The following is a 25,829-nucleotide window of genomic DNA, read 5'->3' as shown; positions in this document are numbered from 1 at the left end:
AAAAGCCCCCCAAAGGGAAATAATAATAATAATAATAATAACGAGCACCCGCACGTTGAAGCCTGTTGCGGTCGGTGGAGAGAGCGATCGATGACCAAGCGCACATCATCGATCGAGCATGCACTTCTCCACGTTGCATGCGTTTTGCGCTCTGCGGCAGTAGGTTTGCCAGTAGGTGGCGCCATCACTATTATTACGCACAGACATATAGATCTGTTCAAGTAGGCGCTCTGATGTAGCGTGAGAAATTTTGTGTCAATTGGACAATGTTAGTACAACTTAATTTTCACACTGATCAGTAGGTGGCGCTATGATCCTGAACTAATATTTATATATGGAGCTGTTCTATTCAGGATTGTGATCATAGGTCAGTAGTTTGGAGCCGGTCGGATAATGCAGAGTGGATTAACAAAGTACTTCCTGTTTCCTGGCGAATCAGTAGGTGGCGCTATGACACTGAGGAAATATTGACACATAGAGCTGTTCAGGCTTGGACTCTGACCATGTGACAGAAGTTTTGTAGTGATAGGACAATGCACAGTGGAGTTATGATAACATCGTGTCCTTTGGCGAAGGAAAATCCTTCGCCGCACATCAATGTTTACACGGTTTGAGGAAACGTCCCAATTCTGACCATGATCTAATGACTTGACTGATCTGATTTGAGCTGTATATTGTAAATCAGCCAGGAGCAGTTCATCAAAGTATAAAACATGTCACTTCCTGTAGCCACCAGGGGGCGCTGTAATTTCAAGTCATAATTTCTGTGTAGATGTCATCAGGATGGCACCCTTGTCTTACATGTCTAGTTTGGACTCGATTGGACAATGTATGTCCGAGATACAGTACCTTGTGTTTTGATGGCGTTTAATCAAACTCAAGACGCCACGCCACGGTCACACGGTGTGACGAAAGGTCAATCTCTTAATCACTTTTTATCTCCATCTTGTTGTGATGGCACTGATCTTAATTTGAGGTTAATCTGATGAAAGCCCTGGGACAAGTGCATCAAGTAAAAATGTGGAATATGGAAAAAAAATGGCCACTTAATCCAAAATGGCGGCCTCCCTGTTTGGTCAAGCATACCTATCCAAGATATTTTTTTGTTTATTATGAAACGACACATGTCCCGATAGATTTGTATAAATGTCGGCCATCGTAGTGCCGGGGTTGCCCTATAGGGGGCGCTGGTCAGTTTTTTTGCCACGCCCATTTCTTAAAACCATATGAATATCTTCATGGGGGGGCTGTTGTTACACACATGTAGTTTGAGAGAGATAGAATCATGAACACTGAAGTTACAGCAATTTCGTGTTTCACGGCGAGTTGATGAACTTTAATGCCACGCCATTCATATGGCGTTTGACGAAAAGTCACGGTAATCTTATGTCTTCATTGTCAATGTCTTGGGACCCATTTGATACAGTTTGACATGGTTGAGGTCAGTGGATGAGGAGAAATTCATCCGTGTGTAAGACAAGCAAAAAACAAGACATTTCCTGTTGCCACCAGGGGGCGCTGCGGTTTTAAGTCATCATTTATGCATAGATGTCATCAGGCGGGGACTATTGTCTTACATGTCTAGTTTGGACTTGATTGGAACATGTATGTCCGAGATACAGATGCCCGTGTTTTGATGGCGTGTAACCAATTTTTAACGCCATGCCACGGTCACACGGTGTGATAAAAAAAAAATCCCTCAATCATTTTTTATCTCCATCTTGTTGTGATGACACTCATCTGAATTTGAAGTTGATCTGATGAAAGCCCTGGGACAAGTACGTAAAAGTAAAAATGTGGGATATTGCCAAAATGGCCACTAAAAGCAAAATGGCGGACTTCCTGTTGCGTTTTTCATAATGCTCCATGAGACTTTTTTTCATGACTGGTCACGATACACCTATATCCAGATTTTGATGAAAATCCGTTATGTGGAAACCTAGGGGCTGGTTCCAGGGGGCGCTGTAGAGCCATTTTGCCACGCCCAATTCCAATTACTCCAGAATACTAAAATATCCGCAGACCTTGAATTTCCTGCAAAGTTTCATAACTTTTTGAGCATGTCTAGACCCTGAAAAAGCCCCCCAAAGGGAAATAATAATAATAATAATAAAAATCCTTACAGATTCAATAGGGCCTCTCACCATTCGGTGCTCGGGCCCTAATAACTAGGGCTACGTTGTAGCACTTGCGGGCCCGAGCACCCGCACGTTGAAGCCTGTTGCGGTCGGTGGAGAGAGCGATCGATGACCAAGCGCACATCATCGATCGAGCATGCACTTCTCCACGTTGCATGCGTTTTGCGCTCTGCGGCAGTAGGTTTGCCAGTAGGTGGCGCCATCACTATTATTACGCACAGACATATATATCTGTTCATGTAGGCGCTCTGATGTAGCGTGAGCAATTTTGTGTCAATTGGACAATGTTAACACAACTTAATTTTCACACTGATCAGTAGGTGGCGCTATGACCCTGAACTAATATTTATATGTGGAGCTGTTCAGATCAGTATTGTGATCATAGGTCAGTAGTTTGGAGCCGGTTGGATAATGCAGAGTGGATTAACAAAGTACTTCCTGTTTCCTGGTGAATCAGTAGGTGGCGCTATGACACTGAGGAAATATTGACACATAGAGCTGTTCAGGCTTGGACTCTGAGCATGTGACAGAAGTTTTGTAGTGATAGGACAATGCACAGTGGAGTTATGATAACATCGTGTCCTTTGGCGAAGGAAAATCCTTCGCCGCACATCAATGTTTACACGGTTTGAGGAAACGTCACAATTCTGACCATGATCTAATGACTTGACTGATCTGATTTGAGCTGTATATTGTAAATCAGCCAGGAGCAGTTCATCAAAGTATAAAACATGTCACTTCCTGTAGCCACCAGGGGGCGCTGTGATTTCAAGTCATAATTTCTGTGTAGATGTCATCAGGATGGCACCCTTGTCTTACATGTCTAGTTTGGACTCGATTGGACAATGTATGTCCGAGATACAGAACCTCGTGTTTTGATGGCGTTTAATCAAACTCAAGACGCCACGCCACGGTCACACGGTGTGACGAAAGGTCAATCTCTTAATCACTTTTTATCTCCATCTTGTTGTGATGGCACTGATCTTAATTTGAAGTTAATCTGATGAAAGCCCTGGGACAAGTGCATCAAGTAAAAATGTGGAATATGGGAAAAAAATGGCCACTTAATCCAAAATGGCGGCCTCCCTTTTTGGTCAAGCATACCTATCCAAGATATTTTTTTGTTTGTTATGAAACGACACATGTCCCGATAGATTTGTATAAATGTCGGCCATCGTAGTGCCGGGGTTGCCCTATAGGGGGCGCTGGTCAGTTTTTTTGCCACGCCCATTTCTTAAAACCATATGAATATCTTCAGGGGGGGGCTGTTGTTACACACATGTAGTTTGAGAGAGATAGAATCATGAACACTGAAGTTACAGCAATTTCGTGTTTCACGGCGAGTTGATGAACTTTAATGCCACGCCATTCATATGGCGTTTGACGAAAAGTCACGGTAATCTTATGTCTTCATTGTCAATGTCTTGGGACCCATTTGATACAGTTTGACATGGTTGAGGTCAGTGGATGAGGAGAAATTCATCCAAGTGTAAGACAAGCAAAAAACAAGACATTTCCTGTTGCCACCAGGGGGCGCTGCGGTTTTAAGTCATCATTTATGCATAGATGTCATCAGGCGGGGACTATTGTCTTACATGTCTAGTTTGGACTTGATTGGAACATGTATGTCCGAGATACAGATGCCCGTGTTTTGATGGCGTGTAACCAATTTTTAACGCCATGCCACGGTCACACGGTGTGATAAAAAAAAAATCCCTCAATCATTTTTTATCTCCATCTTGTTGTGATGACACTCATCTGAATTTGAAGTTGATCTGATGAAAGCCCTGGGACAAGTACGTAAAAGTAAAAATGTGGGATATTGCCAAAATGGCCACTAAAAGCAAAATGGCGGACTTCCTGTTGCGTTTTTCATAATGCTCCATGAGACTTTTTTTCATGACTGGTCACGATACACCTATATCCAGATTTTGATGAAAATCCGTTATGTGGAAACCTAGGGGCTGGTTCCAGGGGGCGCTGTAGAGCCATTTTGCCACGCCCAATTCCAATTACTCCAGAATACTAAAATATCCGCAGACCTTGAATTTCCTGCAAAGTTTCATAACTTTTTGAGCATGTCTAGACCCTGAAAAAGCCCCCCAAAGGGAAATAATAATAATAATAATAATAATAATAATAATAACTAGGGCTACGTTGTAGCACTTGCGGGCCCGAGCACCCGCACGTTGAAGCCTGTTGCGGTCGGTGGAGAGAGCGATCGATGACCAAGCGCACATCATCGATCGAGCATGCACTTCTCCACGTTGCATGCGTTTTGCGCTCTGCGGCAGTAGGTTTGCCAGTAGGTGGCGCCATCACTATTATTACGCACAGACATATATATCTGTTCATGTAGGCGCTCTGATGTAGCGTGAGCAATTTTGTGTCAATTGGACAATGTTAACACAACTTAATTTTCACACTGATCAGTAGGTGGCGCTATGACCCTGAACTAATATTTATATGTGGAGCTGTTCAGATCAGTATTGTGATCATAGGTCAGTAGTTTGGAGCCGGTTGGATAATGCAGAGTGGATTAACAAAGTACTTCCTGTTTCCTGGCGAATCAGTAGGTGGCGCTATGACACTGAGGAAATATTGACACATAGAGCTGTTCAGGCTTGGACTCTGACCATGTGACAGAAGTTTTGTAGTGATAGGACAATGCACAGTGGAGTTATGATAACATCTTGTCCTTTGGCGAAGGAAAATCCTTCGCCGCACATCAATGTTTACACGGTTTGAGGAAACGTCACAATTCTGACCATGATTTAATGACTTGACTGATCTGATTTGAGCTGTATATTGTAAATCAGCCAGGAGCAGTTCATCAAAGTATAAAACATGTCACTTCCTGTAGCCACCAGGGGGCGCTGTAATTTCAAGTCATAATTTCTGTGTAGATGTCATCAGGATGGCACCCTTGTCTTACATGTCTAGTTTGGACTCGATTGGACAATGTATGTCCGAGATACAGAACCTCGTGTTTTGATGGCGTTTAATCAAACTCAAGACGCCACGCCACGGTCACACGGTGTGACGAAAGGTCAATCTCTTAATCACTTTTTATCTCCATCTTGTTGTGATGGCACTGATCTTAATTTGAAGTTAATCTGATGAAAGCCCTGGGACAAGTGCATCAAGTAAAAATGTGGAATATGGGAAAAAAATGGCCACTTAATCCAAAATGGCGGCCTCCCTGTTTGGTCAAGCATACCTATCCAAGATATGTTTTTGTTTGTTATGAAACGACACATGTCCCGATAGATTTGTATAAATGTCGGCCATCGTAGTGCCGGGGTTGCCCTATAGGGGGCGCTGGTCAGTTTTTTTGCCACGCCCATTTCTTAAAACCATATGAATATCTTCAGGGGGGGGCTGTTGTTACACACATGTAGTTTGAGAGAGATAGAATCATGAACACTGAAGTTACAGCAATTTCGTGTTTCACGGCGAGTTGATGAACTTTAATGCCACGCCATTCATATGGCGTTTGACGAAAAGTCACGGTAATCTTATGTCTTCATTGTCAATGTCTTGGGACCCATTTGATACAGTTTGACATGGTTGAGGTCAGTGGATGAGGAGAAATTCATCCAAGTGTAAGACAAGCAAAAAACAAGACATTTCCTGTTGCCACCAGGGGGCGCTGCGGTTTTAAGTCATCATTTATGCATAGATGTCATCAGGCGGGGACTATTGTCTTACATGTCTAGTTTGGACTTGATTGGAACATGTATGTCCGAGATACAGATGCCCGTGTTTTGATGGCGTGTAACCAATTTTTAACGCCATGCCACGGTCACACGGTGTGATAAAAAAAAAATCCCTCAATCATTTTTTATCTCCATCTTGTTGTGATGACACTCATCTGAATTTGAAGTTGATCTGATGAAAGCCCTGGGACAAGTACGTAAAAGTAAAAATGTGGGATATTGCCAAAATGGCCACTAAAAGCAAAATGGCGGACTTCCTGTTGCGTTTTTCATAATGCTCCATGAGACTTTTTTTCATGACTGGTCACGATACACCTATATCCAGATTTTGATGAAAATCCGTTATGTGGAAACCTAGGGGCTGGTTCCAGGGGGCGCTGTAGAGCCATTTTGCCACGCCCAATTCCAATTACTCCAGAATACTAAAATATCCGCAGACCTTGAATTTCCTGCAAAGTTTCATAACTTTTTGAGCATGTCTAGACCCTGAAAAAGCCCCCCAAAGGGAAATAATAATAATAATAATAATAATAATAATAATAATAATAAAAATCCTTACAGATTCAATAGGGCCTCTCACCATTCGGTGCTCGGGCCCTAATAATAATAATAATAATAAAAATCCTTACAGATTCAATAGGGCCTCTCACCATTCGGTGCTCGGGCCCTAATAATAATAATAAAAATCCTTACAGATTCAATAGGGCCTCTCACCATTCGGTGCTCGGGCCCTAATAATAATAATAACTAGGGCTACGTTGTAGCACTTGCGGGCCCGAGCACCCGCACGTTGAAGCCTGTTGCGGTCGGTGGAGAGAGCGATCGATGACCAAGCGCACATCATCGATCGAGCATGCACTTCTCCACGTTGCATGCGTTTTGCGCTCTGCAGCAGTAGGTTTGCCAGTAGGTGGCGCCATCACTATTATTACGCACAGACATATATATCTGTTCATGTAGGCGCTCTGATGTAGCGTGAGCAATTTTGTGTCAATTGGACAATGTTTCCGCAACTTAATTTTCACACTGATCAATAGGTGGCGCTATGATCCTGAACTAATATTCATATATGGAGCTGTTCTATTCAGGATTGTGATCATAGGTCAGTAGTTTGGAGCCGGTTGGATAATGCAGAGTGGATTAACAAAGTACTTCCTGTTTCCTGGCGAATCAGTAGGTGGCGCTATGACACTGAGGAAATATTGACACATAGAGCTGTTCAGGCTTGGACTCTGACCATGTGACAGAAGTTTTGTAGTGATAGGACAATGCACAGTGGAGTTATGATAACATCGTGTCCTTTGGCGAAGGAAAATCCTTCGCCGCACATCAATGTTTACACGGTTTGAGGAAACGTCACAATTCTGACCATGATCTAATGACTTGACTGATCTGATTTGAGCTGTATATTGTAAATCAGCCAGGAGCAGTTCATCAAAGTATAAAACATGTCACTTCCTGTAGCCACCAGGGGGCGCTGTAATTTCAAGTCATAATTTCTGTGTAGATGTCATCAGGATGGCACCCTTGTCTTACATGTCTAGTTTGGACTCGATTGGACAATGTATGTCCGAGATACAGAACCTCGTGTTTTGATGGCGTTTAATCAAACTCAAGACGCCACGCCACGGTCACACGGTGTGACGAAAGGTCAATCTCTTAATCACTTTTTATCTCCATCTTGTTGTGATGGCACTGATCTTAATTTGAAGTTAATCTGATGAAAGCCCTGGGACAAGTGCATCAAGTAAAAATGTGGAATATGGAAAAAAAATGGCCACTTAATCCAAAATGGCGGCCTCCCTGTTTGGTCAAGCATACCTATCCAAGATATTTTTTTGTTTGTTATGAAACGACACATGTCCCGATAGATTTGTATAAATGTCGGCCATCGTAGTGCCGGGGTTGCCCTATAGGGGGCGCTGGTCAGTTTTTTTGCCACGCCCATTTCTTAAAACCATATGAATATCTTCAGGGGGGGGCTGTTGTTACACACATGTAGTTTGAGAGAGATAGAATCATGAACACTGAAGTTACAGCAATTTCGTGTTTCACGGCGAGTTGATGAACTTTAATGCCACGCCATTCATATGGCGTTTGACGAAAAGTCACGGTAATCTTATGTCTTCATTGTCAATGTCTTGGGACCCATTTGATACAGTTTGACATGGTTGAGGTCAGTGGATGAGGAGAAATTCATCCAAGTGTAAGACAAGCAAAAAACAAGACATTTCCTGTTGCCACCAGGGGGCGCTGCGGTTTTAAGTCATCATTTATGCATAGATGTCATCAGGCGGGGACTATTGTCTTACATGTCTAGTTTGGACTTGATTGGAACATGTATGTCCGAGATACAGATGCCCGTGTTTTGATGGCGTGTAACCAATTTTTAACGCCATGCCACGGTCACACGGTGTGATAAAAAAAAAATCCCTCAATCATTTTTTATCTCCATCTTGTTGTGATGACACTCATCTGAATTTGATGTTGATCTGATGAAAGCCCTGGGACAAGTACGTAAAAGTAAAAATGTGGGATATTGCCAAAATGGCCACTAAAAGCAAAATGGCGGACTTCCTGTTGCGTTTTTCATAATGCTCCATGAGACTTTTTTTCATGACTGGTCACGATACACCTATATCCAGATTTTGATGAAAATCCGTTATGTGGAAACCTAGGGGCTGGTTCCAGGGGGCGCTGTAGAGCCATTTTGCCACGCCCAATTCCAATTACTCCAGAATACTAAAATATCCGCAGACCTTGAATTTCCTGCAAAGTTTCATAACTTTTTGAGCATGTCTAGACCCTGAAAAAGCCCCCCAAAGGGAAATAATAATAATAATAATAATAATAATAATAATAATAATAATAATAATAATAATAATAATAAAAATCCTTACAGATTCAATAGGGCCTCTCACCATTCGGTGCTCGGGCCCTAATAATAATAATAAAAATCCTTACAGATTCAATAGGGCCTCTCACCATTCGGTGCTCGGGCCCTAATAAAAATCCTTACAGATTCAATAGGGCCTCTCACCATTCGGTGCTCGGGCCCTAATAATAATAAAAATCCTTACAGATTCAATAGGGCCTCTCACCATTCGGTGCTCGGGCCCTAATAATAATAATAATAATAATAATAAAAATCCTTACAGATTCAATAGGGCCTCTCACCATTCGGTGCTCGGGCCCTAATAATAAAAATCCTTACAGATTCAATAGGGCCTCTCACCATTCGGTGCTCGGGCCCTAATAATAATAAAAATCCTTACAGATTCAATAGGGCCTCTCACCATTCGGTGCTCGGGCCCTAATAATAATAAATATTTATATGTGGAGCTGTTCAGATCAGTATTGTGATCATAGGTCAGTAGTTTGGAGCCGGTTGGATAATGCAGAGTGGATTAACAAAGTACTTCCTGTTTCCTGGCGAATCAGTAGGTGGCGCTATGACACTGAGGAAATATTGACACATAGAGCTGTTCAGGCTTGGACTCTGACCATGTGACAGAAGTTTTGTAGTGATAGGACAATGCACAGTGGAGTTATGATAACATCGTGTCCTTTGGCGAAGGAAAATCCTTCGCCGCACATCAATGTTTACACGGTTTGAGGAAACGTCACAATTCTGACCATGATCTAATGACTTGACTGATCTGATTTGAGCTGTATATTGTAAATCAGCCAGGAGCAGTTCATCAAAGTATAAAACATGTCACTTCCTGTAGCCACCAGGGGGCGCTGTAATTTCAAGTCATAATTTCTGTGTAGATGTCATCAGGATGGCACCCTTGTCTTACATGTCTAGTTTGGACTCGATTGGACAATGTATGTCCGAGATACAGAACCTCGTGTTTTGATGGCGTTTAATCAAACTCAAGACGCCACGCCACGGTCACACGGTGTGACGAAAGGTCAATCTCTTAATCACTTTTTATCTCCATCTTGTTGTGATGGCACTGATCTTAATTTGAAGTTAATCTGATGAAAGCCCTGGGACAAGTGCATCAAGTAAAAATGTGGAATATGGAAAAAAAATGGCCACTTAATCCAAAATGGCGGCCTCCCTGTTTGGTCAAGCATACCTATCCAAGATATTTTTTTGTTTGTTATGAAACGACACATGTCCCGATAGATTTGTATAAATGTCGGCCATCGTAGTGCCGGGGTTGCCCTATAGGGGGCGCTGGTCAGTATTTTTGCCACGCCCATTTCTTAAAACCATATGAATATCTTCAGGGGGGGGCTGTTGTTACACACATGTAGTTTGAGAGAGATAGAATCATGAACACTGAAGTTACAGCAATTTCGTGTTTCACGGCGAGTTGATGAACTTTAATGCCACGCCATTCATATGGCGTTTGACGAAAAGTCACGGTAATCTTATGTCTTCATTGTCAATGTCTTGGGACCCATTTGATACAGTTTGACATGGTTGAGGTCAGTGGATGAGGAGAAATTCATCCAAGTGTAAGACAAGCAAAAAACAAGACATTTCCTGTTGCCACCAGGGGGCGCTGCGGTTTTAAGTCATCATTTATGCATAGATGTCATCAGGCGGGGACTATTGTCTTACATGTCTAGTTTGGACTTGATTGGAACATGTATGTCCGAGATACAGATGCCCGTGTTTTGATGGCGAGTAACCAATTTTTAACGCCATGCCACGGTCACACGGTGTGATAAAAAAAAAATCCCTCAATCATTTTTTATCTCCATCTTGTTGTGATGACACTCATCTAAATTTGAAGTTGATCTGATGAAAGCCCTGGGACAAGTATGTAAAAGTAAAAATGTGGGATATTGCCAAAATGGCCACTAAAAGCAAAATGGCGGACTTCCTGTTGCGTTTTTCATAATGCTGCATGAGACTTTTTTTCATGACTGGTCACGATACACCTATATCCAGATTTTGATGAAAATCCGTTATGTGGAAACCTAGGGGCTGGTTCCAGGGGGCGCTGTAGAGCCATTTTGCCACGCCCAATTCCAATTACTCCAGAATACTAAAATATCCGCAGACCTTGAATTTCCTGCAAAGTTTCATAACTTTTTGAGCATGTCTAGACCCTGAAAAAGCCCCCCAAAGGGAAATAATAATAATAATAATAATAATAACTAGGGCTACGTTGTAGCACTAACGGGCCCGAGCACAGGCAATTTCAAGTCTGTTGCGGTCGGGGAAGAGAGAACGTTCGATGACCAAGCGCTCGTCTCCACATTGCCTGCGTTTGCCCTGTGCGGCAAGGAAGATCGCTCCACTTCTTCTGGCCAGCCGCTGGTGCTGAACTAGAGGTAAGTAACCTTGAAACTATCCAACATAACCTATTGCTTTATCTATCATCATATGCTTACATGCCTCAAGTTTTTTGTAATATGTAATTGTTATAAAAGTTACCGTTTATTTATCACGTCTAATGAACAGATTGAAGCAAGATAACTCGACAGTCTTGTTTTGGTTTTGACATTATTTTTTTTAATGAGTTACTATCAATACGCTACACGTTTACGTTTCATGTGATAGTAACTGTTTCACCAATATTCTGATACAGGATGGTATATCCGCCATTACTATTTTCACATTGTTTATTTAGTCTGTCATGGAGTTGTAGAGTGAATTAGACAGTAGTGATAACATTATAATGTCCACACATCAGTGTTGTAAACACTTCTCCAATTAATTATATAATTATGTTTTCACACTGAGGGAAGTGGAGAGACTTGATGTGGACTGTTATCAACAGCTCTGTGGGAGATCATCACCTTGAATATTACAGATGAGGTAGAAAGACATTTTATCTATGTGTACAATGTTGTATTTCTTTGTCACGTTTTATCAAAAGCGATTTAAAGTATGTGCATTTAACCATTAGGATACAAACCCAGACCCTAGTACATCGGTTCTAGCTGAAATAAGTAGTGCTTCATAAACAACACAAAACATTCATAACAGTACGCTTCTGCTCCTCATTAATGCAGCTCCTGATGTCCCCAGCAGCAACATGGTGGAGATCTGCAGCTTCATGCTGGTCAACTGGAAGACAACTGATTAAGATTAAAAGATTAAGATTAAAATCCATTTATTCATCCCAAACACATGCACAGACATGCAAAGGCACACTCATGCAGGTAGGGAAATTTAATCGCTGCTTTTTACCCATCTGGTGCAGGACACACAGAGCAGTGAGCGACCATGTACGGCGCTCGGGGGAGCAGATGTTGGGGGAGTGAGGTGCCTTGCTCATGGGCACTAGAGAGGGTAGGGAGACTCTTGGATTTTTGGACAGATCAATCCAGGTTCGACTTTTGTTGTCTCTCCATGGAGTCGAACCAAAGACGAACCAGAGACCTTCTCTGCCCATAGTCCAAGTTTCTGCCACTCGACCACCGCCTCTCCTCATGCATCATCAAACTAGTAATCTACACATCATTCCATGCGTTGCTCCCTTAACTACAGATGGCCTGCGAATGTCATGGAGTTTTACAGTGAATTAGACAGTTTAGGTATGATTTTAATCTCCACACATCAGTGTTGTAAACAGTTCTCAAATTAATTATAGAATTATGTTTTCACACTGAGAGAAGTGGAAAGACTTGATTTGGACTGTTATCAATAGGTCTGTGGGAGATTATCACCTTGAATAGTACTGATGAGGTAGAAAGACATTTTATGTATTTGTACAATGTTGTATTTCTTTCAGCACTTTTATCAGAAGGGACTTAAAATATGTACATTTCACCATGAGGATATAAACCAAGACCACAGTACAACAGTTCTATCAGAAATCTGTTGTGCTTTATACACAACACAAAACATTCTTTAACAGTGCGTTTTTTCTCTTCATAGATGAAGAACTGCAGCACCTGATGTCCTCAGCAGCAACATGGTGGAGATCTGATTTGATACACTTTAGATAAGAACCCAGTGTTTTATATTTCTGCTTTGCCATAAGAGACAGAACATGGTCATCACAGCTGTGTCCTTCAGGCTCGTCTGTCCCTAATAAAATGATAGGAAACATGAAAGTGATCGTCATTATTGTAGAGGAAGAGTTACATATGAACAAAGTGTGTAATCTTATTTTCTGTGGATATTCAACTGTGTATTTGAATATGCTTTTGGATTAAAACGTGCACTACCATGACAATGAATGTACAGTATGGAGTTATTTCACATTCAAAGTATTGCATATATTATTTAATACACAATGTATTATGTGCAGTACTTTGCCATGGTTGTTTGTAATTAATGAAAAGAGGTCTGTACCTGAAGTCGGTGTTCAATGTGGTTGAATTCCAGTTGTCTCATGCTGGACATGCTAGAGAAAATTTCAACATAAATATACAAATGTGTAAAGTCATACATGTGCCAGGTTAAGTCCTTAACACACTTTAAATGGTAAAAAAGGAAGTGTATTACTTCAAAGTTAAACAGATCATAATCATTTCAGCTTAGGAAATAGTTAGTGTACATCAGCATCAAATTCTCTATTACACTGTCTGTTCTAATAAAGATACAAGGCTATAATTTATTTATATTTAACAGAACAATTCAGTGAAATCTGCCTGAGATTACAATGTAAACAGTGCAGGCAGCAGAACGTTTAGCTTTCTCTGTAAGACATCATAACAATACTCTGAATAAAGAGCTTTGGAAGTTGAATTCCCCTTTAAACATCTGCTCTTAAAATACAGATGTGACTTTAAATACGCACGTTTCAATTGATCACTGTAAGTCTGTTTCAGTAGAATAACTAACTGTGTAACATTGTCAAGTCAAATGCCTTGGCGAGTGAAACCATTTCATAGCAATAGATATCCTGATGGAGCTAATTCACCGGACACACACAGTCTCCTGTCTCAGATTTAACCTCATAAACTAACGCATGCCACTGCTGGGCGGACCTACTCATGTCGGTTCATATCGGTGTGTGTCGGTAATAGTGCCGTTCGCATTAAACAGGAGTTAATGCCCCAGATCGGAGTTCGTATTTAGCCTCCATGCTAACGGACGTTAGCTCGAATGCATGGTACTAAAACACCCTGCGAATCACTTCTACACATCTAAATAAAATACTGAGCTTGACTTACCACAGAAACGGGAGCGCAGACGTCTTTAACGTGTCCGTCAGCAGAACAAGCAAAACATCAAACTGTGTTATTCATCCGATACTGAGTGGGAGGTTTCGAAAGTCTCGAGTTGTGTTCAATGACACAGGAAAAAGTAAGGAGAAGGGAGGGCGCAGCTCACTGTGACGTCACGTAAATTTCAAACCACTATATCGCTTATTATAGCGATATAGAGGTAGTTACGAAAAAGTTCACCCCCTCAGAGTTTTAATGAAGGAAGAACATAGCGATTGAGACTAAAACCAAAGTTTGAATAATGCTGTAAACAGGTTTAATTCTACTCTAAAATTGGGCATTTTAACATGGGATTCAATGGGACTCTCTCCGACGAGCTGATGAACTTTCAAGCCATGCCATTAATAAACCGCATGATAAAAAGTCACAATAATCTTATGGCTACATTATCAATGTCTTGAGACCCATTAAACAAAGTTTGACATGGTTTTGCATATTGGATGAGCAGGAATACATCAGAGTGTCAGCTATACATTTCCTGCTGCCACCAGGGGGCGCTGTCATTTTAAGTCACGATTTCTGTATAGATGTCTTCATATCGCAACTATTGTCTTATGTGTCTAGTTTGGACTTGATTAGACAAAATATGTCCAAGATACAGAAGCTCGTGTTTTAGTGCGTTTCACCGAAGTCTCATCAAACTTTAGCGCCACGCCACAATCACACGGTTTGACGAAAAGTCGATCTTTCAATAACTTTAGATCTTCATTTTGTTGTGATGACAGTCGTCTAAATATTAAGTTGATTTGATAAAAGCTGTACGACTAGTATATAAAAACATAAAACGTGACAAAAACAAGACTTTTCCTGCTGTCACCAGGGGGCGCTGTCACTTTAAGTCACGATTTCTGTATAGATGTCTTCATATCTCTACTCTTGTCTTATGTGTGTAGTTTGGACTCGATAGGACAAAATAAGTCTGAGATATAGAAGCCCGTGTTTTGATGGCGTTTAATCAAACTTTAACGCCACACCACGGTCAGACGGTTTTGCTAAAACGTAATCCTTCAATAACTTTAGATCTCCAATTTGTTGTGATGACGATCGTCTAAATTTGAAGTTGATCTGATGAAAGCTGTACGACAAGTACATCAAAGAAAAAATATGGAATATGACCAAAATGGCCACTAAAGTCAAACTGGCGGGCTTCCTGTTGCGTTATTCATAATGCACTGATGGACTTTTTTGTGCATCTAGTCATGATACACAATAATCTTTGTTTTTTTTGAGGATCGGTGAATGCTAAATGAGGGGCTTTTCCGTAGGTGGCGCTCTTTAGCCATTTTGCCACGCCCTTTTCAAAATACTCCAGAATACGTAATTTTACGCCGCCTTCGAATTTACTGCAAACTCCTACAACTTTTTGAGCACATTAAAGCCCTCAAAAAGCCAATTCATTTAAGCTAAGAAAAATAATAATAATAATAATAATAATAATCATTTCAATTTCAATAGGGCCTCCCACCGATTTCGGTGCTCGGGCCCTAATAATAATAATAATAAAAATCCTTACAGATTCAATAGGGCCTCTCACCATTCGGTGCTCGGGCCCTAATAATAAAAATCCTTACAGATTCAATAGGGCCTCTCACCATTCGGTAATAATAAAAATCCTTACAGATTCAATAGGGCCTCTCACCATTCGGTGCTCGGGCCCTAATAATAATAAAAATCCTTACAGATTCAATAGGGCCTCTCACCATTCGGTGCTCGGGCCCTAATAATAAAAATCCTTACAGATTCAATAGGGCCTCTCACCATTCGGTGCTCGGGCCCTAATGATATAATATGATGTACTTATAATACGTTATATGGATAATGTGCAAGAGGAGTTAATTCCGATAATTCAACATTGCGATAATGCAAACAGGCACGACTTATCTAAACATTATGTTTTGATATTTTACTCTGAGCCCTACTTGATTGTCATCCACTCATTTGGATCAACAATGAGCAGTACCTCTCCACCGCCCTAAACCTCGCCACATTTCAGAGTTACAAATCATGTTTTATTAATTTCTGGGAATTCCCAATTGAGTTTCTCCTCTGTCTTGCATTAACCTTATTATGCAGCTAATGAATTAAAAATCCACTTGTAAATGAAGCTCTGGAGCAGCAAGCTGGAATGAATCACTGACAAGTTGGAAGGGTATGGAAATGAGCCCCTGTGTTACTTTACTCACTCAGCCTTTGATGTGCGATATCACAAACAGGTATTGTATTGTAACTGGCACACAAAGGGAGAATGGAGGGTAGGGGGGGCGAGGGAGGAATATTTCTGATGAAGTCTTGCTTGGGTTGCTGAGCACAGTGTTACCTATCTGATGTGTGTTATGCTCTTGTGTTTCTTTCATGCCTTCTCAGGAGGGAAAGACTCGTTGCATACACTAGTACTAACCCACTGAGCACTAGCTCAGTGGGTTCACAACCCCACCTCTGAAACAGAAATTAATGACATTCAAGCAGAGGACAGTTCAGAGACAACATTAACATCCGTCCTAAGAGATTCAAACCCAATGGTCAGCACTAGTTCGGACTTCTGTGACCACTTGATCAGATCTCACTTCCTTCAATATTTTGCACACACTATTTCAGTTTGCAGAGACCAAATGCTGTTGTGTTTACCCAGTCTGAGTTGTGTCAGACATTATCAATCCGTTTGTGTCACGAGTGAGAAAGAACGAGAGTGGAGTTAATGGGTGCTGCGAACACCTCTACAACATTAAGAGTCATGTTAGGGGGATCAGGATTTAAACTGTGGTGATGCCCTTGACAAATCAACTAATGGGTGCTCTGAGGCGTAGTAATGCTTGTACCAGAGGACATCAGTTAAGTAGTGGGTTCTTTATATGTGACCCATAATGCATTTCTGTTCAAAAAGCTAAAAGAACGGCCACATGCTTCCCAGACCACATATAATGTGTCTGAGTGAGCGATTCTCAAGACACATTGACGACACGTTCGGGTGAATCCCACCTGTACTTAGTATGGTCCACTGCAGGAAGGACATTAACAGGTCTGACGGGGATCTATACGATGTCAGCCAGCCGTCGAACCAGAGCACGTTGGAAGTGCTGGACGGGATCAATAGCCTCATCTTCATGAGCACTGGTTTCCCTTTGGACGCCTGCTTTTTTGAGTCCAACCTGGCACATCACACAGGTTTCGTTAGAATTTCTGTGTGATTGTGAAAATAATAGGTGTTCAGCGAGGCCCATTTAAACAGCAAAGAGTGATTCCCCCCCCCCCCCCCCCCCCCCCCCCCCGGCCTGCTTAGCTGGCTTGTGTACCACCCCCCTCATCCTGAAGTGCTTTACTTTGCATGTCCTCATTGACTAGATGCTCACAGCCAATGCTGAGGAGTATTTCACATTTTGGGAGTAAAAATAAAAAATAGATAAAAGCTGACCCGGCACATGCCCTTGGAAACAAAACCTCCTGGTGAGATAGCATCAGAGAGAGAGAACAAGGGAGGGAGGGAAAGAGACGAGAAGAAGGAGGTCAGAGAGAAACACAAATTACCTATATAAATAAATGTATGTAAAGTAGTTGGATAACTATGTTGTTAGTTCTTAATACTCCTCTATTTTGTTCAGTCAACAACACAGGCACTTAACTTGGAAAACATTAACTTTCTTTTCAAATAAATGTCTTGTGTCTGTGAATATTTGTAGACAGATATTACAACCTCAGGAGTATTCCTGTGAGACGGAAGAAGGCTCAAATCCTTTTGCTTGTATAAGCTTCTCTAAAACCCGAAACCTCTTATTTGGGAAGCTGCATTCTATGTGTGAAAATGGCTTAGAGTCCCGTCAGGCTCATAAGTTATGCAAACCACAGCAGAGAATTATCTCTGCGAGCACAGTGAGTGGAAATTCATTACCTTGACCACCGTCTCTCTTAGCAGCTTCTTCACAACTCAATTCAACAACACAATGGTGAGAATATGCTGTGATTTATATAAAATGCCTCCAATGGGAGTAGAGGTGGCTGCGAGGGAACATCTTGGTTACTGACTTCACGTGGAGTATACGCTGCAGCCTTTCCATGTTATGTGACATCACACTCATATAGTGGCAAGAATACAGTAAGTGTCACAGCTGACTCACTCATTGACATACATGGCAGCCTATTAACCAGATAGTGTTTAAACCATTTCACACAAATATTTGTCGAAGAACAGAGAAAAATATCAGTGAAAAAAACAGTATTTTCTTCCTTTGTGGAGACAGACGGCTTATTCCTTTTTAATTACCGGGTTCTGAGGTCTCAAAAAACATTCTGCCTTTTAAGAATACATGAGTTTACTGCCTTGACTGAAGCAAATTAAACAACAATTCTATAGCTTTGTAGATATTGACATCTTTAGTCATTTTATCACATAGCCAACGCAACTTGTTTTGGAGCAAATCAGAAATTTTCAGCTGTTTTTATCCGATTGCGTTTGTGATTCTGCAAAAGCAGCTGTTATTTCCCCAGACAACTGTGAAAGTGCAGCTGTCCATTTCTCCAATTCACTTAGATATGAGACTGGTCTTGTTAGCCTTAAATAACCCCCTAGGGTGTTGCCAAGAAGGCTGCAGACTTGCCCACGAGGACATTGGCAAATCACAAATTGTTGCATTGTGTTTGTACAACAAGTTGTACCTCGAATAGAAGTAAATGTACTGTAAATAACTAAGTGCAGGGACTGTCCTCCCAAGGGGAAGGACAACATTATTTCAGATGGTGCCTAAAAGGCCTATATTTATTTATTACTATGTCAAAAACAAAGTGAGGACAAGGTAAAATAGCAACAGGCTAAGCACAGATGGATCAGCAAAAATATTGCACTTTAACCAAAAAGACCACAACCTGAACAAAATGTATCAGAAGTTACAAAACAGATTCATTTTTCTGCAGTGATTTGAAACAGTGTTGGAAAGCACAGACAAAGCATGCTGTCCTGCCGATAGGGGCATCAGCACCCTGTCCATGTCTGTGTGCATTCCGTCTATGCATTGCTCCTTTTAAAGCATGTTTAAAAGGCCGGGGAGTGGGAGTTGCTCTGACATGGAATGAAAAGGAAGCCAGCAGGAGGAGGAGCAGAGATGGCGGTTGATTCTGTGGGCGGCTTGTGTTGCACAGAGATACAGAGGCAGCGACAGGCAGACTCAGACGGAGGCTGACAACAGCTCCTGCATACGTTGCTTTATCTCTCCATCGGAGTGTGTTGCTGATAAAAACACGCTGCTCTGACTTTCCTCTTTGTACAGAATCAAAGGGCAGTCAAACACAAACCAATGTACAGAAGGAAGAAAAATATGCTGTTATTGTTAATTAATAACCTTCGCAATAATATTAAAGCATAACCTGAGTATTTGGCAAGCTACAGTTATTATCGCAATCGATTCCTACAGTGTAAGCTTATGTCAAACATAAGACGAAAAGATTTTTGCATTTGTCTGATCTCACTGTTCTTTAATGGGTTCTTGGCACCTGAACCTATCGCATAATGAGGGAACACAAGAGACGTCTTTCCTTTCACACTTGGCAGAGGTAATAGTTTGAAGCGGAATGGAAAGGTCAAAATTTACTTTCTAGAGCACCTGAGGGGTAAGAAATATGTGTTTGTGTGCAGAGGAGAAAAAGCAGGTGTGGATGAGAGAGGTATAAGAATACACAAAGAATCAGGAATAAAAATGAAAAAAAGAAACAACCAGGATAATTACAGGGAGGTAAAGGTCATATCACTGCATGGGGCGTGCAAGTGTGTGGGTGTGTGTGCGCGTGTATAATAGGCTACCTTTGGACACAAATTGCAGACTTGTTAATTGGGGACAGTCGGTCATGTTCCCACTTGGGAAAAGCAAATGCTTGGGTGGTCAAGTTCAGGGCCAACGTGAGACAATCAGTGGAGGCTGCATTTGTAGTGCAACTATATCACAGTGGCACAGCTAAGTGGTCCCATCAGAGGCTCGTTCAAAGCGACAAATGCAACAAAAGCAGTCAACATGTGGATCTCTCTTGGCCAGCCTATCTCAAGGATTCACTGCATGCCAGTTGTGAAGCTGAAGAGCTACGTATGTAGCCGGCCAAGTTAAAGTAAAGTGCAACAGCTCAAATTAGCTAATGATACAATGGAAAGAGCAGGAGCCGGTGCGTCTCATTTTGATTTGGTCTTTGTTAAACAAGTCCCCTAAAAACTGCAGACCCAGACTTGAGACTTTGTGTAACTGTGTGTGTGTGTGTGTGTGTGTGTGTGTGTGTGTGTATGTGTGTGTGTGTGTGTGTGTGTGTGTGTGTGCGTGTGTGTGTATGTGTGTGTGTGTATGTGTATGTGTGGTGTCCGTCTGGATTAGAAATACAGTGTGTCTGTACAATTTGCAGAGCACTGCAGAGAAGATTAATGAAATGGAACAGTTGGAGCATCCAGTCATTCAGCAGAAGACCACCTCCGGTCTGGTCAGTGACTGAGCCCCTTCTCCCAATCAGCCATGATCGAAGGCCGCTGTGGCATATATGCTGCTAAAGGTCATGGCACTCATCAAGTGCCCACTGCCTCCCAGTGTGATGGAGTGCAGTCTAAAGATCAGATGTCTGGCTGTTAGACCAGCTGTTCTATTTATTGTGCTGAAAATGCTACCTGAAAGACGCAAAGATTGGTGTGAGCTGTTTACCGTTATTCAGTGAGGCAATGAAAGCAAAGATTTATCTCATGAGAGAATGAGGTTGTTCCTAAAAACTGCCCCGATGAGGAGAAATGTGTTGAATGTGATGATCTTTTGTCTGTGGGTAGAAAGGTGCAGTTTGTAAGCTACTGTGCTGCTACCACGACGCTTGGTAAATAATAGCTTTGTGTCGTAGTGGCCAGTAGGTGATGTTTAGGTAGACTGAACACCAATTCATTTCATTTTTAATCTAAGAGAAAAAAGCTTCATAGGGAGGGAGAAAAAGGAGCAGAGGAGGAGGAGAGAGGCAGAGAGAAGCAAATGCCAACAGGTCAGTAGTGGACAGCCCGGGGCTGAGAGCCATAGACGCAGAGCTCATTAAAAACAGACATACTTTTCTGAGCAGGAGGACAATATGGAGCGAGAGAAACCCAGTGGCACTTATCTTTTCTGTGAGGAAGAAGGATAGTAAGGGAAACAGACAAAACAACAACGGAGAAAAGAAGACAAATGGGGAATGTGGAGCGGAGACATGGAGGCACAAGGAAACACAGTAGGGTGGATAAACTGCAATTTCCTTGGTCTCAAGAAGAGTTAGGATGAAGGAAGGAAGGAGATGTCTTTGAAAAGAGGTAGAAATTGTCCCTTGAAAATGTGAAGCGGTGTGACCACAAGTCAGAGTGCCAGTTTTTCTTTGTCTAGATTGCCTCTCAGTAGTCAACTACGACAGAAAACTGAAATTCTGTCGCCCCTCCTTCCCAACGCCACATTGAAAAAAGTTATTTTTGTGTTTGCTCCAGAGAGAAATAACATTAAAAGTCTACGTCTACGTAAATACGTCTGGATTTGTAGGTGCATCTTCTCAGCAACATCGACGTGAGCAGTCTGTCAGGCCTGCAGATATGTTGAAGGTTAAGATGGTGATTACAGTTGGAGATGACTCCTTGCCCTTTGGTCCTCTGTCTTTTTATTGATTGGTACACCTTCTGAGGTCCCAATTGTATAAATGAGCAGTCTTTGCTCACTTACACATGGTTATCTGAACACACGTGCACACACACACAAAATGTACGAATCCACATCCCAGGGGTCTCCTTAGTTCTCTTGTGACGTCTGTGTGAAGCACAGCGCCTAAATATAGAAGATGAAATAGCTGAGTGTCTTTGCTTTCCCAGCGGACCATCAGTCTAATTGTGTGTTTTCTCCTCTGTCATTTATTATTGTGCTGGTGGTGCGGCTAAATTGCTCCTAATGACAATCAGGAAAAATATTGCTTTTATCTCACATGAAGCCGTGTGGGAAAGTTTCTCAATAGTGACAACTCCTTAGATAATGAGATAAGTATGAGAGACATAATTACAGTGAAAGACGGGACAGAGTCAGAGTCCTCTGATACTCACTGTTTACTGTCATGAAATACACTGTAATAGCATATCCAGAAAAAAATAAGTGCAAAACTGACGAGGCATACTCTCCGTAACGTAACGTTATGTATGTATGAAGAACATGAGATAAACTCAGTTGACATCCCACTTTTGGTTCATCTCAGATAGCCACTCTTTTACAACTTTGGTGATTAGAAAAACATCTGGGAAAAGCCGATTTTGTGTCAAGTTTTTGTCATTTTGATTGAGGAACAGTTTCACAAATACTGACTTGAAAACCATGGTTTAGGATAGTTCTGAGTAGAACAGTACAAACCTACATGTTCCTGAGGATACCTCCAAATGTTTCACCCTCGCTTTAACACTATTTCCTTTACCAAAGTTGTAAATAGGTTACGAGGCCATTTACTGCTCTGACCAGATACCACAGAAGATTGGTGTCCACATCAAAAGACAATCTAAACCCTCTTGGAAGACGGGACCAGATTAACAAATTGTAGCTAATAGCCCTGCAGAGCTATGTTTGAGATTGCATTGGTCACTGTAGCAGCAGGGGGGGCTGCTGTTTGTTGTGGCAAGAGTTTCAACACTAGAACTTTCTTTCAACATTAATGAAAATTACATATGGAAAAATATCAAGATCTAGATTGTCATGCTTATTTATATTTGCAAGTTGCTTGTCATTTGCTCAAATTCTGTAAATTGCATGCCTGTAAATCTCATGTGTCAATGATTGTATATTAATTTGCTGAATATACAATATATTCTTATTCATCCTATGAGATTGTATCCATTGATCAAAGATGAAAGGCATTCCGTCATATTTCCCCAAATTAGGCAAATTGTCCATATCAGATGAATCTCAATTATTTCTGATGCATGAAGATGGTTGTCCTCAACATAACTCCATCGTTCGAATGCCACACACAATCTGAGTTCTGTTGCTGAACAGAACATGTCACAATTGATCACCTTCCAATGGCTACTTCAGGCCTGATACTGCTTTTTGCCACCGGAAATTCATCTCAAACTGGCTTCACAAGCATGACGATAAGTTCTAAGCACGTCAGTGGTTTCCCCAGTCACCATATGGGAATCCATTATAAATCCTATGGGATGTGGTAGGACAGAAGATTGACAACAGGAAATGTGCGGCTTATATATACACATCACTTAATTATGTGATGCAATATCGTCAAAATGCAAGGAAAGTTTACATCTTGTAAAACTCACAAGGCAAAAAATCAAGGCTATTTCAATATTAGAGCAATGTTTCTTTCTTAAGAAACTGTTCAGGGATGGAATACCTGAAATGACACATCAATGGTGCTTAAAATACTATGAAAGTGTCAATCTGTCTTTCCACACCTACTGGACACCAGAGCCAACAAAACAACCTGTCCTCTCTGTGAGATTCAGCTGCAGACAAACTGTCCTCATGGGAGATTTCAGGGTAACTAAATTCTGTGGTAATCTCTTTAAACCACTTTGTGTTTCTCCTTTATTCAACACAGAGACACCGTGATACAAGAGCAGGTTGCAGAGCAATGGATACAAATGAAATGATACTTATTCTTACAAATAGATATAAGTCGAAAGTCTTGGCTTGACCGAATAGCTGTATGTCTTCCCTTCTACCGCATTCATCACACATCTCCAAGAAAAAGTAGTAGTGTAAGAAAGACTTCTTAAAACTTAAGATGATGTCCTCCAGGGCTTGGATTTATAGAACAGTATGAAACACAGCCTTTATCACAAGACAAACACTAACATCATGCTTTTAGTGGGTAAGATATGTTAAATTAAGTGCAGCTACAGGCTTGTGTCCTGCTGAAAGATGATGGTAATTGGATATTTTCCGCAGGCCATCACTGTGATGACACGTCCATGTAATCTCATAACTTCATACATGTCCTTCAAAAATCCACACTATTATTCCCTTCAGAAATACACAGTAATGCAATGTGACATCGTTGAGAGCGATAGTAATGCAACTCATTCCACAGGCTATTAGAGCGTCTCAATCCGGGAAATGTTAGTTCATTCCATGTCAGCTGGAAGCAATTATTAATGGTGTGGTGGTACCATTACATGAACTAATGTACATGACGCTTTCAGTAGAAACGAGCTTTCTGATCCTCAAATTAAACCACAGAGTAAATTTTACCATGAGGAACTGTATCCATCAACTGCACATTAGCACATTAACTTCTTCCCTCATCACCATCCTCTTGACTTCGGATGAACATGCAACACATACATATGTGGCATCAGCTGTGTTAATATGACAATTTTGTTAATAGAGTGAATCTATACAAAATTCCACAAATCTGTATTCCTATAAAGGACTTGCATATCTTGTTTAATTTATATAATATTCTTGATTAGTGTCCTCAATGTAATTTGTGAATTTACCAATGCCCCATGTGACAGAAGGGAGCCTTGAATCACTACACCCATTTGTTGGCCTTACACTGCAGTTTGAACTGATTTAGAGAAACTTTGGCTATGATTTTATTATGAGAATGTCAAATAGAAGAGAAAGGATTTGTAGATTAATCATTCAATCTATGAACAGATAATTAACAAGCAGCTTTTACAATAATGTGTTAATGATTTATGTCATTTTTCAAGCAACAAAACCAAACATTCATTATAGATTTGTAAATGGGTTGATGCAGTGCAGCACCGGTATAAGACTCACAATCCAGATGACTCCTTCAGATAGAAGCTAAACAGTTTGTAGTCCTGTAAAATTCGAATGCCCTGACCCATCGTTGAGCTGACATTAGAACTTGGCACAGAAGAAGAAAAAGGTGTTACCAGTACATCCATACTGCCGAGATAGACTATTAAGCTCCAATGTGTCAGCAATTACAACACTCAGTGATGTGTGTTATTTCTGCTAGGAGAATGGACTCAGAAAATGAGCTGCTGGGTGGTGAGAAGAGGTCAGGGGGCGTAACCACAGTGCATTCCTTCAGAGAGTAGAATGGAAAAAGTACTAAGAAGAATAATCACACCTTTACTGTTCTTGTGGTGCTGGAGGTGATAAAGCAATATTATGACCAGCAAAAATCCTGCTATCCTCAAGATATAATTTTGCTGCAGTGACATAAAACATATAGAAAAGGTGTGTGTACAGCGCAAAACCAAATAAACACCCTTGTTGTGTGTGAAGGACACTTAAACAGTGCTTTTGAGCTTGCTTTGAAGTTGCTCATTAAAGAGGGAAAAAAATCCATGTGCTTTCCACTGATGGATTCAGCTGTTTTTGTAGTTTTAAAGCATCGCCGGCTCCTAAAACAGGAGACAAAGCAAATTTAAGTTGGTGTTATCGAGGATTTAGGATCGCCTACAGTTTCTTTCCCTTCTCCATTTTCACCTTGAATATTATAATTAGTTCTATGACTTTAATCTTTATAGCAAACTTCAATTCATGCAAAGTACGTGCTTTTCAATAAATCTCCAAACCATTTAACAAAATTAATGCAGTCACCGGGAGCCAACAGCGCTATACATTTTCTTAAGAGTGGAAAAATACCATATAAATTAAGGCAATGAAAGGCCATACTAATTAAATTTATCTTAAGGTAAGCCAGTGCAACAAATCAAATAGCATTACTCAATAGCTATTAAATTTAAATTAAGTTTTGCTCTCAATCTTATTCGTGCATGGTATCAACACCTGTGGTTTCAGTGCTACAAACTGCATCTCTTTAATTTTCAATTATCTTAAAAAACAGACTGACTCATTCATAAGTGTACGAGACACTATTAATTATAACC

The 25,829-nt window shown here is 41.1% G+C and overlaps 1 protein-coding gene and 2 long non-coding RNA genes across 3 annotated transcripts in view; 1 reads left to right on the top strand and 2 right to left on the bottom strand.

Moving 5' to 3' along the window:
- asic1b (acid-sensing (proton-gated) ion channel 1b) overlaps positions 1-25,829 on the bottom strand; it is a 179,818-nt gene that overhangs the window by 89,703 nt on the left and 64,286 nt on the right. The gene's annotated exons all lie outside the window — the stretch shown is intronic.
- On the top strand, positions 11,366-13,008 carry LOC133973664 (uncharacterized). Its single transcript, XR_009924591.1, has 3 exons — positions 11,366-11,642; positions 11,840-11,989; positions 12,708-13,008. It is a non-coding gene; the product is annotated as an uncharacterized LOC133973664 (long non-coding RNA).
- On the bottom strand, positions 12,730-14,100 carry LOC133969607 (uncharacterized). The gene is made up of 3 exons (XR_009924227.1): positions 13,952-14,100; positions 13,128-13,179; positions 12,730-12,860 (listed from the first exon to the last, which is right to left on the bottom strand). It is a non-coding gene; the product is annotated as an uncharacterized LOC133969607 (long non-coding RNA).

Source organism: Platichthys flesus, chromosome 2, assembly GCF_949316205.1.
Source record: "Platichthys flesus chromosome 2, fPlaFle2.1, whole genome shotgun sequence".
Taxonomy (NCBI): Eukaryota; Metazoa; Chordata; class Actinopteri; order Pleuronectiformes; family Pleuronectidae; genus Platichthys; species Platichthys flesus.
Note: the sequence above shows the minus strand (reverse complement) of the source record. Positions and strands in the feature narration are given on the sequence as shown.